This window comes from Brachycentrus maculatus, unplaced genomic scaffold, assembly GCF_059751285.1.
Source record: "Brachycentrus maculatus isolate JH-2025_06_01 unplaced genomic scaffold, ASM5975128v1 h1tg001149l, whole genome shotgun sequence".
Taxonomy (NCBI): Eukaryota; Metazoa; Arthropoda; class Insecta; order Trichoptera; family Brachycentridae; genus Brachycentrus; species Brachycentrus maculatus.
In genome coordinates, this window is record NW_028281842.1 from 82,501 (window position 1) to 98,576 (window position 16,076).

Here is a 16,076-nt window from a genome sequence, read left to right on the forward strand (position 1 = left end):
CACACTCAAAAGAAACAAATAATAAAGTAAAATATTTTCGCAATAGTTTTAGAATCGCACACAGTTTACGGCACATGTGTGTTAAACGTGAAGGTAAGTGTAAGCGATGAAAGGAGTCTGAAGAATAAGATTTAGGGGAGTAATGAAACAAAAAATATATGGGCAAAACGGGAGAGATCGGGAGACGGGACGACATGCACGGTAATGGGGGTGGGTGAAAAATTAGGGTTCAGAAAGGTCGTATACAAAAAAAGGATACTCCAGCAAAATGATATATTAGCACTTTGTGAAGGATGGAGCCCATGGCAGTCCATTCCTCGGAGGGCCTATCGTCTATCTTCTATCTCCAAGGTAAGACAGAGATGGGCGGTTAATAGAACTTTATTGTACTTTTTTCTTTGCGGAAATTGATAACCGAATTAAGTTAAGGGAAAAATTCCACTATTTTACGTAAGAAAGGCCCAGAATTAGAAAATATACCTCACAACATCGCAAAACTAAATAATGTTATTTCATGAATGTTTTTTGCTGATTTTTTGTGGATCATTACAAAAAAACTTACTAACCATCACGCTGCTTTCCCGCAGGAGTAGGCAGAGAGAATAGAACGCCACACCACTCTGTCTTTGCAAACATTCTTCGCCTCTTCCACGTTCATGCATCTCCTCATACATACCCGCCGATTGTTACGACTTCTAACCTGACCACTTTCAAGTATTTGGCATACCTGATCGTGCCATGTTTTTCTCGGTTTTCCTCTGCTCTTTTTTCCATTTACATTGGCCTCATAAATTTGTTTTACCGTTCTTTCCTCACTCATTCGTTCATTTTATTAAGTTTTAAAAAGTATATAAAATTCATCCTTTGTTTTAAACGCCTTATATTTTTGGTAATATTATTCCAATCGATTAGAAAAAAATACCAAAAAATTAAACAGGATAGAAAAGAGTTGGAATAGTATTTATTGGATACTATTTTAGTTTAGATTTGAGATTTATTAAACTTATAATAATAATAAATTTGGATAATTTATATGGCGCCATTTTCGAGAAATACTACCTCAAGGGCGCATTTTACTGACATTTCTTGGCAAAACCTCGTTTTATATAATTGAACAAGAACATTTTTCCCCATTTTTATTTCATTTGACTAGTGATCGGGTTTCGTTGTTATCGACATTATCACTAGTGTGTTAGTAACAAGGAATAATAGTGATTTAATGTGAATGACATAGTGAGAGAGAGAAAGAGAATCTCAAAAGAGAAACAATACAAAATCAGAATACATAACAAAATGATAAATATAACAAAGGTACACAACGTGTAGTGCCTCAACTGTTCATATATAGGATCTGAGGTTTATATATACAACGCACACATGCGCGAAACTATCTTACTCTGTTGCTTTGTTATGTTGTGTATACCGTGAACTTGAAATGTAAAGCTCTCATTCTCCTTCTATCTTCGTTATATCCTTAATCTCTCTCATGTAACGAAATTCGTCTAATAAACATGACGCGTCCCTGAAATGTCACTTTCAGTAATCAATGATCAAATCGCCGCCAAAGAAGCTTAACTTCAAAATATGTCACTCACATTACGAAGACAGTTTTAAGAGGACGCGTTTTTGTGAAAAAATCAAGAGCGAATTTTCTAGTGTCTCGTTTTATAAACCACATAATAATAATAAAAAATATATTGATACAAAAGAATCGACCGCATTTAGGCTAGAAAAATCAAAGCCGTTGTATTTCTTTATTGAATTTTTTATTTCATATTGTTAGGTCCTATTCACACGGATCCCTTTGTGTTATAAATATAAAGGAATACCCGCTTTGTACACTAAACCCGCCACTCGTATTGGTTAGTGCAGCGGTCCCCAACCTGTGGTACGCGTACCACCGGTGGTACGCGAAAAATAATCAGTAACGGTGAACATTAAATCAAAAATTATCTTGCATAAAAAAATCATTTAATGTATCGTAATTTTTGGTTACTTTTTTTTACAAATAATTTTTTAAAAAATTATGATTTTTTTCAAATAAAATTGGATGTAAAAAAAATCATTCTTTAAATGTCCTGGTTTTGAATTTCGACAAGAAATCAGCTTCGTCACCTTTTATTTTAAAAAAAATGTAAAATGTTTTACAATTCAAATGTCTTATTTTTATCAGAAAAAATTAAAAAATGTAGTATTTTTTTTTTAATAAATTGAGTTTTGGAAAATATAGTCATCTTATAAAATTTATACCACTGCCGACTATTCTTCGGCAGTTGTCGTCAGAACTTCGGGACGCGGATCTGATTTGGGAGGATACAAAGCCTGGAGACAGTTTGTGGACTCTATATGCTCCACTTAGGTAGAGGATATGATTTAAGTTATAAATAAAATTTAAAATGCAAAAAGACTTATAATTTTCTAGAAATATATTTTTTTATGAAGTGGTACAATTAAGCATGACGTACTACAAAAGTGGTGCGCGAGCCAAAAAAGGTTGGAAATCGCTAGGTTAGAGTATTCAAACTGTTCAACCTTTTTACACCTGGGATTATGGGCTTAGCGGAGTTACCACTTCGCATCCTTGGCCACCCTTTCGACTACCACATATATTTTTTTCATCGACCCACATAAATCTGATAAATGGAGCTTTAATACAGTCCGTAAGTTTTTTGTAACGTTTATTCACGTCCGTAATTTAAGGAAGGTAAGCCCTGAAAACCACGTGAAAATGTTCTCAGACTCGATTTTATTTACAACATTTTGAGTAAGTACTTGCTGAAATTGTAAAAGAAAAACACACGTTTTTTACCAATTGAGTTTATTTTATTATAACGACTTGTTTCGGAAGCTATGCATCCATCTTCAGGTCTAATTATAAACTTTTAGTTTATATTCATACCTGAAGATGGAAGCATTGCTTCCGAAACTAGTCGTTATAATAAAATAAACTCAATTGGTAAAAAAAGTGTTTTGCTTTTACCAAAGGCAATTACATTTTAACATAAATATTTACAATTTTTGTATAGATTATCATGGACTGGTACCTGAAGCGCAGGGCCCTCCATAGCAGAACTCATCACCTTTCGTTCAATTATTTGATGATCAAGATGACACTGTCCTTATACGATGTAATGTACTACGCACCAAATGCATATATAACGACCTGAAACGAGTTGTCGATCAGAATTGCCAGGAAAACAATAATATCGAAAAGAAAAGTCAATTTATCTTCATGACATAGTTATTTATATATAAATACATATGTATATATGTATATATATATATAGATATATATAAACATATATATATATATATATATATATATATATATATATATATATATATATATATATATATATATATATATATATATATATATATATATATATATATATATATATATATATATATATATATATATATATATATATATATATATATATATATATATATATATATATATATATATATATATATATATATATATATATATATATATATATATATATATATATATATATATATATATATATATATATATATATATATATATATATATATATATATATATATATATATATATATATATATATATATATATATATATAATATATATATATATATATATATATATATATATATATTATATATATATATATATATATATATATATATATATAATATATATATATATATATATATATATATATATATATATATATATATATATATTATATATATATATATATATATATATATATATATATATATATATATATATATATATATATATATATATATATATATATATATATATATATATATATATATATATATATATATATATATATATATATATATATATATATATTATATATTATATATATATATATATATATATATATATATATATATATATATATATATATATATATATATATATATATATATATATATATATATATATATATATATATATATATATATATATATATATATATATATATATATATATATATATATATATATATATATATATATATATATATATATATATATATATATATATATATATATATATATAGTATATATATATATATATATATATATATATATATATATATATATATATATATATATATATATATATATATATATATATATATATATATATATATATATATATATATATATATATATATATATATATATATATATATATATATATATATATATAAATACATATTAAATACTTTTGAATGAATCAAAAAGCAGTATTTGATACGTTATTCAGTCAATCGTACAATAATGGGCCCAATTACCGTAACGCTGGGAGTATCCCCATTTGATAGAATACAACGATGACTGAACAAGGGTTGGGATTTGTTCCGCCGCGTCGATGGTTCCAAGTACACTAGTGGCCATATTTATGGATACTACAAAAATAATCGCCATTCCGCCTAACAGTCGAATCTGACGTTTTTGCCCAAAATCATTCAGGAACACTATTAGTGAGAGTGTCTAAAAGCTTACGAGTATTTTATTTTATTTTATTTTATTTCATCATACACATAATTACAATTTAAAATGAGTTTTTCCATGCCGAGGGCACGTTCTGCAATATTTATTTATTAAATTGTAACATTATTGTAAAAATGTTTGTTGGTTAAAAATGTAACATCTCCTAAAGTTATTCATCGACTGCTTAGGAATTTGGACACAAGGTCGCATTTGAATACGTTAGTGTTTTTATAAATCTGCGACGGGTGCTATTATTAAAAGATTTTTTGACCGCAATAGCCTCGCCATCTGTTGGACGTAACAGCAACACATGATGTACGATATTTTGTTTATGGCGAACGGCTCGATTTTTGACAGGAGTTGTCAGTCATTATTTTCAATTTTTTCGATTGAATTTGATTGCATTTTGTCTTACATCACAAGAGACGAGTAACAGAACAGACAGATCTTCGGATCTATAAGAAGGAATAGGAAGGAGTAGAAGAATTTTTGTTAATACTAGTTTATATGTTATAAATGTTCTGTAAAATTCAGAAGTAAAATAAAATGAAAATTAATTTAATATGACGGAGTGGCAGACAGCCAGGAAATAAGAAAAAATACATTTTATAATTTTTTTTCGCAGATATTTTGTGGCACATTTTATAAACTTTTTCAAATTAAACCACTTTGTTTCTTACCACTTTTATTGGTATTTTTTTCTTCAACCGGTTTTGACAAGAATCTTGTAATCATCAGAGTTAAACTTGTACTGATTCTAAATCAATTAAATATTCAATATTTTAGAGTTAGTACATGTTTAACCCTGATAATGACAACGTTCTTTTTGAAACCGGTAAGAGAAAATAAGTACCAATAAAAAGTGGTTAGTACATGTATAACCCTGATGATGACAAGGATCTTGCAAAATCGTTTGGAGAAAATAAGTACCAATAAAAAGTGAATAAAAACAAAGTTGTTTTATTTGACACGATTTTTAAAAAATGTACACAATGCATCGTAAAATTTGTCCAGCAGTGTTTATCGTACTCGCATAATGGGTTATAGGTAGCCGTTATTAACACTTGCCAGGTGACGCAACCCCTACTTCGGCCCCCAGTGGCAGATCAGTCAGGTTTGTGACAATTTAGGGGATGAAATTTTACATAGGGACACACGCTACCCATGTTATATTATAACATCAAACTACAGGTAATAATAAATAACACGGATGAAACATACATAAAATTGTGAATTACCTACCTAAGTTTTACGTATTTTAATATTTTAATTTTATTTTATCTATTCTCCTTAATAAAATTGGTTAGCGCGTTTGGCTACCGTTCTCGAAGTCCCAAGTTCGATTCCCAAAGGGGTAAAAATAAATAAATACTTACCTATCCTGGACTTGTACTTTGTTTTTATATAATGACATCTAACTCAATAATGATATTTTTGTTATTATATTTATAATATTTAAAGCATTTGTTTTGTGGGTAGAGTTCCATCAAAAACAGTTATAAACTTAACGATGCTTTGAACTGCTGTAGTGCCCTATGCACTATTTGGTTAGGATGGGGACTATCAGAGAACATAGGAATATAGATTACACAGCGAAGCAATCTTCTGGAAGTAGTTGAGAAAAATAGATTTATCTTAATTATCCAAAATTTTAATTGTTATAAGCATTATCGACAAAATTATGAATGGCGTGGTAAAATGGTTTAGACATAAGAAAGAAATGAGTGAAAAAACAGTAAACCAATTTAGTTGGAAGTAAGATCAAAGGAAGATCGAGGAAAACATGACATGGTCAAGTATTTCAAATACTTAAAAATTTGAGGGTATGAGAAAATGCATAAATGTGGAAGGGGCGAAGATCGTTTTGACAAAAACAGAGTAGTGTGATGTCTAATTTCTCTGCCTACTCCTGCCAAAAGTGGCATGTTGCTTAGAAATTTACTCAAAAAATGACTTAGGAACTGGGAGTGAGATATATTATAATTTAACAGATGACATAATTGAAGAAAATTGCATTATTTATTGATTCGGCATTAAATTTGTGGAATGACATGATTATTTTATTAAAATTAAACACTTGAATAATCCACTTAATCGAGTTTTGTTTTTATTTACGACTAGTTTCGAAAACGACAATTGTTTACATCTTCTGGTACAAATTAAAACATAATTTGTACCAGAAGATGAAAACCATTGTCGTTTTCGAAACTAGGCGTAAATAAAAAAAAAACTCGATTAAGTGGATTATTTAAGTGTTTAATTTTAATAAAATGAAGAAAATTACTGCATTATTGAAAAGGAAATGGAGGAAGAAATGGTAGGGTTACATACCAACACTCATTCATGTTACTGCGAAGGTGTTTGAGTCGTTCAAAGAATTCCCCTTTGTATTTATTATGTGAATTAAATACATAATATTCATATGAAACCCTTAAAAACCTTTCGCGCTACACCGTTTCTATGGGGGGTATTTTTTGTCGAGCAACATGGTATCGTCATGTGCTAAAAAAAAATAACCACCCCAATTTTTTATAGTAAATTTGAGTCATGTGATATGGGAAACATATAAAATAGAGGCATATGTGACAGAATCATGAACCACATATGGTGTCAAATTTACATGTTTGTTTAAAAAAGAATCCTGGCTCAAAATACCCTAAAGTTCTTGATTTTCGGCTGAATAAAATGAAATTTCCATATTTAGACATACTCAAAATGCTGTGCATAAATATAACTAGTCGAATAATAAGCTTCATAAAAAAGGTGAAAAAAGTAATGTTTTAAGCATTTTCCAGTGTGTAAAAATAATCCGGGGTTTGGATATTGCATACATTTAAAAAAAGGGTCTCTACTAAAAAGCTTTCTCAATCCAACATAGATGGCTGTTGTGAACTCATATGTCTCCTTCCTCTAAACATTATCCGCACCCAATGGTGCATAGGGCACTGTATCGTATTGACGCAGTGTTATCTTGATCGTTAACAAATGAAGGCAAAGTGATCTCTCCTGCGCTTCAAGGACCAGTACAGGATTATTTAAAATAAATATTATAGAGTAAAATTACTAATATTTATTTTCACTCCCCTCCCTATAGTAATCGAACCTGGAACCTCCAGTGCGGTAGCTAAATATGCTAACCATCATTCCACGATGGTGAAAAAACTCATATGTATTGAATAATAAATGTATTTCGTATATTAAAAGCATTGTTAACTTTGTGGGATGGTAATATACCACTCTCCTTATCATTCATATTCTTAAGATAAAGAAGTTAAATTAAATCTGTAATAATTCTGGTGTTTACATAAAAATATCATAATTTTAATAAATAAGGGTTAAGAAATTTTACATGTAAATAAAACTGGTCTATGTTTAGATAATCTAGAAAAATTAAAGATAATAATGCAATTAATAAATTTATTATATTATAAAACCCTTATCCGTACCCCAATGGTGCATAGGGCACTGCTTCATATAAACGCAGTGTTATCTTGATCGTTTACACATGAAGGAAAGGTGATCACCCCTCCACTTCACGTATCAGTCCAGGGTAATATTGAATAAATATTACAGTGAAAAAATCACTTATATTTATTTGACCTCTGGGAATCGAACCCATACCCGAATAAATACTTACTCATATTAAATAACCAATTAAATTGAACTAAAAGTCCACTTTTAAAAATATTCTCATCATTGTGATTCATTCGTCTTCTTTCTCTCTTTCAAAAATTTTTTTTTGTACAAATGTCAAACCGTAATAACTTAATTTTAATGACCTGATGATGGAATCATTATTCCGAAGCCGGTAGTCACGAATTCTTGTTTATTAAAGTAGTATTATACAAGGTGAACGATGAATGATAAGGAGAGTATTGAGTAATAACTGTTTTACAATACTGATTTTAAATTCTAATCCATGTAACCACTTCATCAATCAGTCTGGTAATTCGATATCAACATATTTTACCCCACGTCATAAATTCACAGGCAGACACGAGATACTCATTTCCGTACATGTGGATATCTCTCATGTACACACGCATTGTGTACACACGTGAATTGAATTATCTGGGCAGGTGATTCAATCACTACAGCGCAATTGAGCCGGATATTATTGTTCACACATTTGTAGAGAGTGGCTGTGACGAGGAGTGATATTAACGGTCAATAGTGATATTGGGTACGGGGACGCAAGGGATATTGACGGTTTATAGATTGAAATATTGATTTTTGATTGAGTTTCACTTGGTTAAAACAACTGCATCTTAAAATCTATTATGACACGGGTTTTGATGCATTCAGCGTCATTTTTTAACACAGTATACGGTGTCATTATACATTTCAAGGGAAAGTGGTATTTACCAAGAAATACAAAAATTCAAATTGCATAGATAATGCACCAAAATAATAATAATTATGCATGTAGAAGAGGCGAGGAATGCCTGCAAAGACAGAGTGGTGTTGCGTTCTATTTTCTCTGCCTACCCCTGCGGGGAAGCGGCGTGATGGTAAGTTAGTTAGTTAGTTTAGATAACGCATCAAAATAACTGCCAAAACTCTGGTTTATATTTGGTTCATATTATTTTTTGACATCTCAACAAAGATGAAGAAGAATATGGAAATCGGGGTATTTACGGAGCTTATTACCATCATAGGCTGGTGTAGTGGTTTTGTTGAGATGTCAAAAATTATATGAAAAATAATTCCTATAATTGGAGAAAATCCAGATTTGTGAGTATTTAGACGCATTCAAAATGTTGGATATTTGGTTTTACGTAACTCGGGTTTTTATTTGAAAAAAATGCCATTCACTTTCCTTTATATATCTTTTTTCAATCTTCCCATCCCTAGAAAACATACTTCCCGTGTAAGAAAAATCATGTACCTATTCAATAATTCCTCCTTTTACTACTATTTTACACCTAAATCTTACTTTCATCTCATTGAAAAACCATGTCATTGGACCTGTCAAAATTCGTCGTCTGTAATAATTTTCTTGAACATATTACCATATATAGACTTTTGTCACCAGCGCCTGCAGGTCTTCTCTACTATCGGCAAGAGCACATAATCGTCAGCATATAAAATGCAATATACTAAATTATTAACATTTTATTAACAAAAATATTTTTAATGGTCAGCTGGAGTGTCTCTTACAAAAAAATAAAGAATTGACGCCTTCGTGGAAGCCTGGGTGTAACAGACATCAAAAGTAAGGTAGAGGAAATGCAATTGAGACGGTATGGGCACATAGGATGCAGAGAACCTGATCAAAGTGTGAATCAGACAATCGCCATGGACCTTCTTCGAAAAACATCTAGAGGAAGACCGAAAAATTCACGAATGCTGCAGAAAGATAACACGATTCGAAGGCATGGCCTAGGTGACGTTGTCCATGATAGAAGGACCTACAACCTGAGGATGAGGAGACCTGACTTCAACAGTCTACAAAGACGATCAGTTTGGATGGACTCAGGCTAAAGAAGAATATTTTATTGGCATAATTGATTGTATACTTGTATTTTTATACCAGGTGGCCCCATTATAACAAAGTTCACCCTTCATTGAACTAAAAAGTATTACCTTCGTTACATAGTAATACAAATGACATTAAAATTCCACATACGTAGCTTCCAGAGCAGCGATTGACTGAATTCCATTGTCACCATAATATGAGTTTGAAACGAAACTTTTAAAACTCAACAATGCCTGAATAAGAAAGGGAGTTTTTTACATCATCAGTCCTCTAACTCCCCTTGTATTTTGAACACAAATACTTATCTGGGTTCCATAAAAATTAGCATAAGCTTACAAATCGTATCCGTTACAATGGGCATGGTTTGTACGTATATGATTTATGTAACTCTAGTAGGTTCAAGTATATCAACAGTAGATATGTAAGTTTGTAAGTCGACGTTATGCGATCAACCATTGTTGTAAAATAACTCCTAAATGGAAAAACCTAGATTTTTGATAATGTATTTGGACACACTCAAAATTTTGTGAATTAAGTAACTGGTCAATTGAAAATCATGTTTTAAGGCGTTTCTCAGTATGTAAAATGATCAGGGTGTGGATCTTGCATACAAATAAAAGTGTCTCTGCTAAATAAAAGCTTTCCAATTCCAATCAAAGATGGATGTTGTGAACTCAATCACAGAACGTCATGAGATTGATCGTATACATATATATGACTTATAAATATTTCATTTGCGTGGTTTTCAATCATGGGTGGAATGAATAATTAATGTATGTAAGTGTGTAAAATAATCAAGCAACTAATAATAATAACTTTAAAAAAATTATTAAAAAAATAACAAAAAATAAATAAGCTCTAAAGAGGGCAACAGGTTGTTGCCGAAACTAGTTGGTCTTTAATAAAAATGTGAGTGGATCAAAAAACAAAGTATTTTTATTTCTCAAAATAGTATATCACTGTGATCAAGAAAGTTAATACTTTCAATATTAAAAAAAGAAGAATTAATCAATGAAAAAAAAACTAAATATAAATAAAATATTGTTACATATAAACAAAACGAATTATGCTAAATGAGGCATATCGTGAAGTAGCTACCCAAAATGACCTCCAACCATTCATCGATGTGTTTATTTTGCCTGACATCCTTTTAAGTTCATTACCCACCAAGAAATAAAAACATATTTTGTCAATGTTTTCGCACAAATCGTCTTTTTGTGTCAACACGTAGGTACAGTAAAACATCGGTATGACGGACTAATTTAAAACTGTATTTTAGATATAAATAACCAATACTATTTGCTATTTTTTATTTTAATAAACTCTATAAAATTACGAAAATGCGTAAAATGTAGTTGAACTTCGTTATCTGACGAATAGTCAATAAATATTAGTAGATCGTCGAGATGTGATCTTACCACTGATAACTTCATGGCTGCTCAAAATTGGTTACATGCGGCGAGATTTGATTTAAGCATGAATAAAATTTTTAATTTTAGTTTTACTTAGTAAATACCGCTATTATTTCTAGAAATAGTTGTAAATTAAGCTTAGTGAAACTTAAATTAAAAATGCACAGATTTTTACTACAAAGTTATTACAGGAACAGAGTGAATGGTGCACTGCAAATCAGTTTTAGCAAATAAAAATCTATCAGCGGAAGCTAAACTGGCAGTACACAATGGAGTTCTGGTTCCAACCCTTATGTATGGAAGCGAAGCATGGAGTTGGCAAAATAAGGATGAAAGCAGACTGAATGCAGTCGAAATGCGATCCCTCAGACGAATGTGTGGCATAACGATATTTGATAGATGTTCGAATGATGAAATAAGGAAAGAATGTAAGGCTGAGATAAGCATTATCGATAAAATTAAGAAAGGTGTGTTGAGATGGTTTGGACATGTGGGGCGTATGAGTGAAGAAAGAACGGTTAAACAAATTTATGAGGCGAATGTAGTTGGAAAAAGAAGCAGAGGAAGACCGAGGAAAACTTGGCACAATCAGGTATGTCAAATACTTGAAAGCGGCCGGTTCAGGAGTCGTAATAATCGTCGGGTATGTATGAGGAGATGCATGAATGTAGAAGAGGCAAAGAATGTTTGCAAAGACAGAGTGGTGTGGCGTTCGATTCTCTCTGCCTACCCCTGCGGGGAAGCGGCGTGATGGTTAGTTAGTTAGTTAGTTTAAGTTATTACCGGATAAATGTAATGAAATGAATGTAATTAACAGGACTTTTTGATTTTCTTAATAGTTGATAAGATTATTTGTCTATTAAAGTAATCTTTAGGTAACCCTACTATTAGATCCTATTTTAATGTATGATTATATTATATGTAATTTCACACTCATCTTTTACTAACTTTAAACATTCCGAAATTGTCACAGATAGCCAGCATGTAGCAACAGCAGCAAGAACTTGCTAAATCTAAACAAGACACCAAATTAAAGCATTATTTTAAATTAAGTGATTTTGTCGTATGTACAATTAAGAAAGTAAAATTTGTGCTTGTTGAACAATATTATGATTAATTTATTTTTTCATTATTTTGTGCCTTCGGAATAGAGCTGTTTCATTCATGGTTTTAATATCAATAGAGTATTAACATTTTATAACAATTCGATTTTTTTAACTACTAAAGAAGTTTTACTTTAGTAGGTTTTACTGTACTTACATAGTTATACGCGATCACGGACAACACTAAAGCGAATAGGAAGAGTAATGATAAGTCCATCATTATCAATACCTTATGAATATTCCAAAGGCGATGGATGATCCTCTGATCGCTAGACGGAATATTAAACTCGAGTCGGGATATAAAAATGTACCTGCAGTGTATTCAAATTATACCAACAATTTAAACAAGTCTTTTGGAGTTTTATTGAGATATTCGTTGCGTGGAATTATGCTTTATGGTTTAATATTTATACGTTCCGAGAGCCCTAAACCCTGAACACTGCGATGTCATGTCGCATTTAACAGAAAAAAAATCTCGACATAAGATAAAGAGGAATATGGAACAGTATGACATCTCAATATAGATGAGAATATGATGGATGACTGGATATTTACAGAGCTTGTGGCCTGACTTAGGATGGTTAAGTGATTACTTACGTGCTTTATTTTCATATTCTTCTTCATCTATATTGAGATGTCAAATTATAAAAGTAACTCCTATGTACAGATAAGTGAACAAATATTTAAATACCGATATTTCATAAAATCTTTATTTATTGTTTCGGTATTAACTTTGTGGTAAGACATGTTACAATGATTAAAGAAAACACTTCGTTTTTTACCACTTGAGTTTTATTATAGACTACATTATTATACATTGTTATTATACAGACCTGAATGATGGAAGTTTAACTTCTGAAACATGTAGTATATAATAAAACTCAAGTGGTAAAAAACGAAGTGTTTTCTTTAATCATTTCTTAAAATCTATTGTGACACGTGTTTCGCTATATTGTTTTTTTTTTATTTCTCAAGTTAGCTTATATTACAACTAATATTAATTATAATTTACACTTAATTTACATAATCTATATTTATATATATATATATATATATATATATATATATATATATATATATATATATATATATATATATATATATATATATATATATATATATATATATATATATATATATATATATATATTAACATCTCATTACAGTAAACAAATTTATTTTAAAATTCTTTCAGACTCTTTTCATTCTTCATACATTCAGGCATCTCGTCATACATTTTCAAACCCTTATACATTAAACAATTCTGCATCAATTTTAAACACAATTTTTTTTAAAAAAATTCGCGGGATGCATTAAAACACGCGTTACAAATGAATTTAAGATATAGTGGTGTTTACCAATTAAAAATGGATAGATATTACTACAAAGTGATTGCCGAATCGAGTAATGAAACAAGATATTATTATTTCATTTTACTGCTTTAATTTTGAAATACCAAATATCATAATTTAACTCATGTATAGGTCCCAAGCACCTACTAGAACGAACGAACATGCTAAACAAAATATGAATGTATTCTATAAGCCATAAACTTTGTATGATGATTACAGGATGTTTGTATTATTTCCTATGTCGAGGAGCGTTACATACTACCCTATTGTATAGTGATTGCGAATTTTATGAACAATTATCTGCTATAAAATTATATAACTACATTACCAATAAATGAAATCTGATCTGGAATTCTACACTACCTTAACTAGATAGATTTAATATTTTGACATCTCAACATAGAAGAAGAATATGAAAGGGTATTTTATAAGGCCTATGACCTTTTATAGGCTGGTTAATGGCCTGTCATTGGTCATAAGCACTGTAATACCCTGACTTATATATTCTTCTTCATCTCTGTTGAGATGTCAAAATGTAAAAATTACTAATGACTGGCGACGTGGTGTAGTTGGGTAGACGCTCGACTACGGAAAAAAATAGAGAAAGATTTATTTTCAATTGGTCTGGGTGATTGTGACGTATTTTTCACATTGACTTTCCCTATCTTTTCTATCCTATCTATAGACATAATAAAAATAAAATAATAAAACCCTTATCCGCACCCCAATGGTGCATAGGGCACTGTGTCTTATAAACGCAGTGTTATCATGATCGTTTTACTTATGAAGGAAAGGTGATCAGCCCTCCGCTTCAGGTACCAGTCCATGGTAATATTGAATAAATATTACTGTGAAAAAATCACTTATATTTATTTTACCCCCCTTGGGAATCGACCTGGGACCTCCAGAACGGTAGCCGAGCGTGCTGACCATTACACTACGGAGGCGGACCTATAGACAAGCTTCTTAAAATAGAGGCTTTGACAGTTATTTATTCCTTAAAAAAAATCAAAATACATTAAAAAATATAACTCTTATAAGTGGAGAAACCCTGATTTGTGAACAAGGATTTGGATATACCGGAAGTGTTGTAAAAAGGTTTATGGGATTCTTGTAAAATATTGGTTTTTTTTTACATAAATAGCACCCCTCAGGTTAAATTAAAAACTAATGCTAATAAAATCGTATTTACGTTGAGACGTAATTTTTTAATTTTTTAATTTTTGTTTTATTTGTGTATTTATGTATTTTTCATATTAACCTTCCCTTATCCTTATTTTACTACCTACAGATATTCCTCTAAATGCATAAGTATTGCAGGTTATTCTTTTTTTTTAAATATATATTAAAAATATTTATATATTTGTATACGTACCAATTTGTAATGTAATCACAAGGTCCAATTGGTTTTCATATAACATCAACATAAACACTGAATCCTAGATACTTAAATATTCCTGACAATTTCAGTAGACACACTTTCAAAACTAAACGTTTGTTTACTAGAATTTCCCCACGTGGCGGTTCGCGAAACGTCACATTGTCGAGAGGGCGGGCAGACGGTCTGTCTGGATGACAACTACTTTCCCGGAAAGTTGGGATACGACTGAAGAGTGAAAACGATAACATTATTCCCGAATCCGGTGGTCCCTAGCTGTCGTGCACGCGTCCTAGGGCGAGGACGCGTGGGGCGCGTACGAGAGCGCCTGGCGCTAGTTGGGGCGCAAGGCGCAGCTCTATGGGACGGAATCATTCCTTGATTTGATTTCTTCAAATATATGGTAGAATTGAAACAGACATTAATTAACAATGCTTATACAATTTTTTTTTTTGCATTAAATGTTAAATCAAATACTGATTTTTTTTAATCTACTAAGTTACATTTGTTTGAAAATGCCATAACTAGATGTTTTTATGTTTTTTTTTACTAACAATAAAATACAACATAGCAGACTCAATTAACGAGTGTTTGATTTAAAATTTTATGCATTAATTAAAATGGAGTTCTACAAATTAAACGCCAAATCTATAAATACTTTATTTTTTTTAATAAAAAATGTCTATATTGTATATTGCTACTACTGCTACTACTACTACCATTACCTCGTTTTTTTCCGCAGGGGTAGGCAGAGAAAATAGAATGCTATCCCTTTTATTCTGAAATACAATCCTAGCTTTCTTCACATCCATATATATATTTATTGTTAAA

At 30.4% G+C, this 16,076-nt stretch overlaps 1 protein-coding gene across 1 annotated transcript in view; it reads right to left on the reverse strand.

Moving 5' to 3' along the window:
• The window catches only part of LOC148299439 (netrin receptor unc-5-like), an 82,480-nt gene extending 67,125 nt beyond the window's left edge, over positions 1-15,355 (reverse strand). Inside the window, exon 1 of the mRNA XM_088276089.1 lies at positions 15,243-15,355. The gene's annotated coding sequence lies outside the window, so the exon portion shown is untranslated. The remainder of the gene's footprint in view (positions 1-15,242) is intronic.
• Positions 15,356-16,076: the final 721 nt, after the last annotated feature.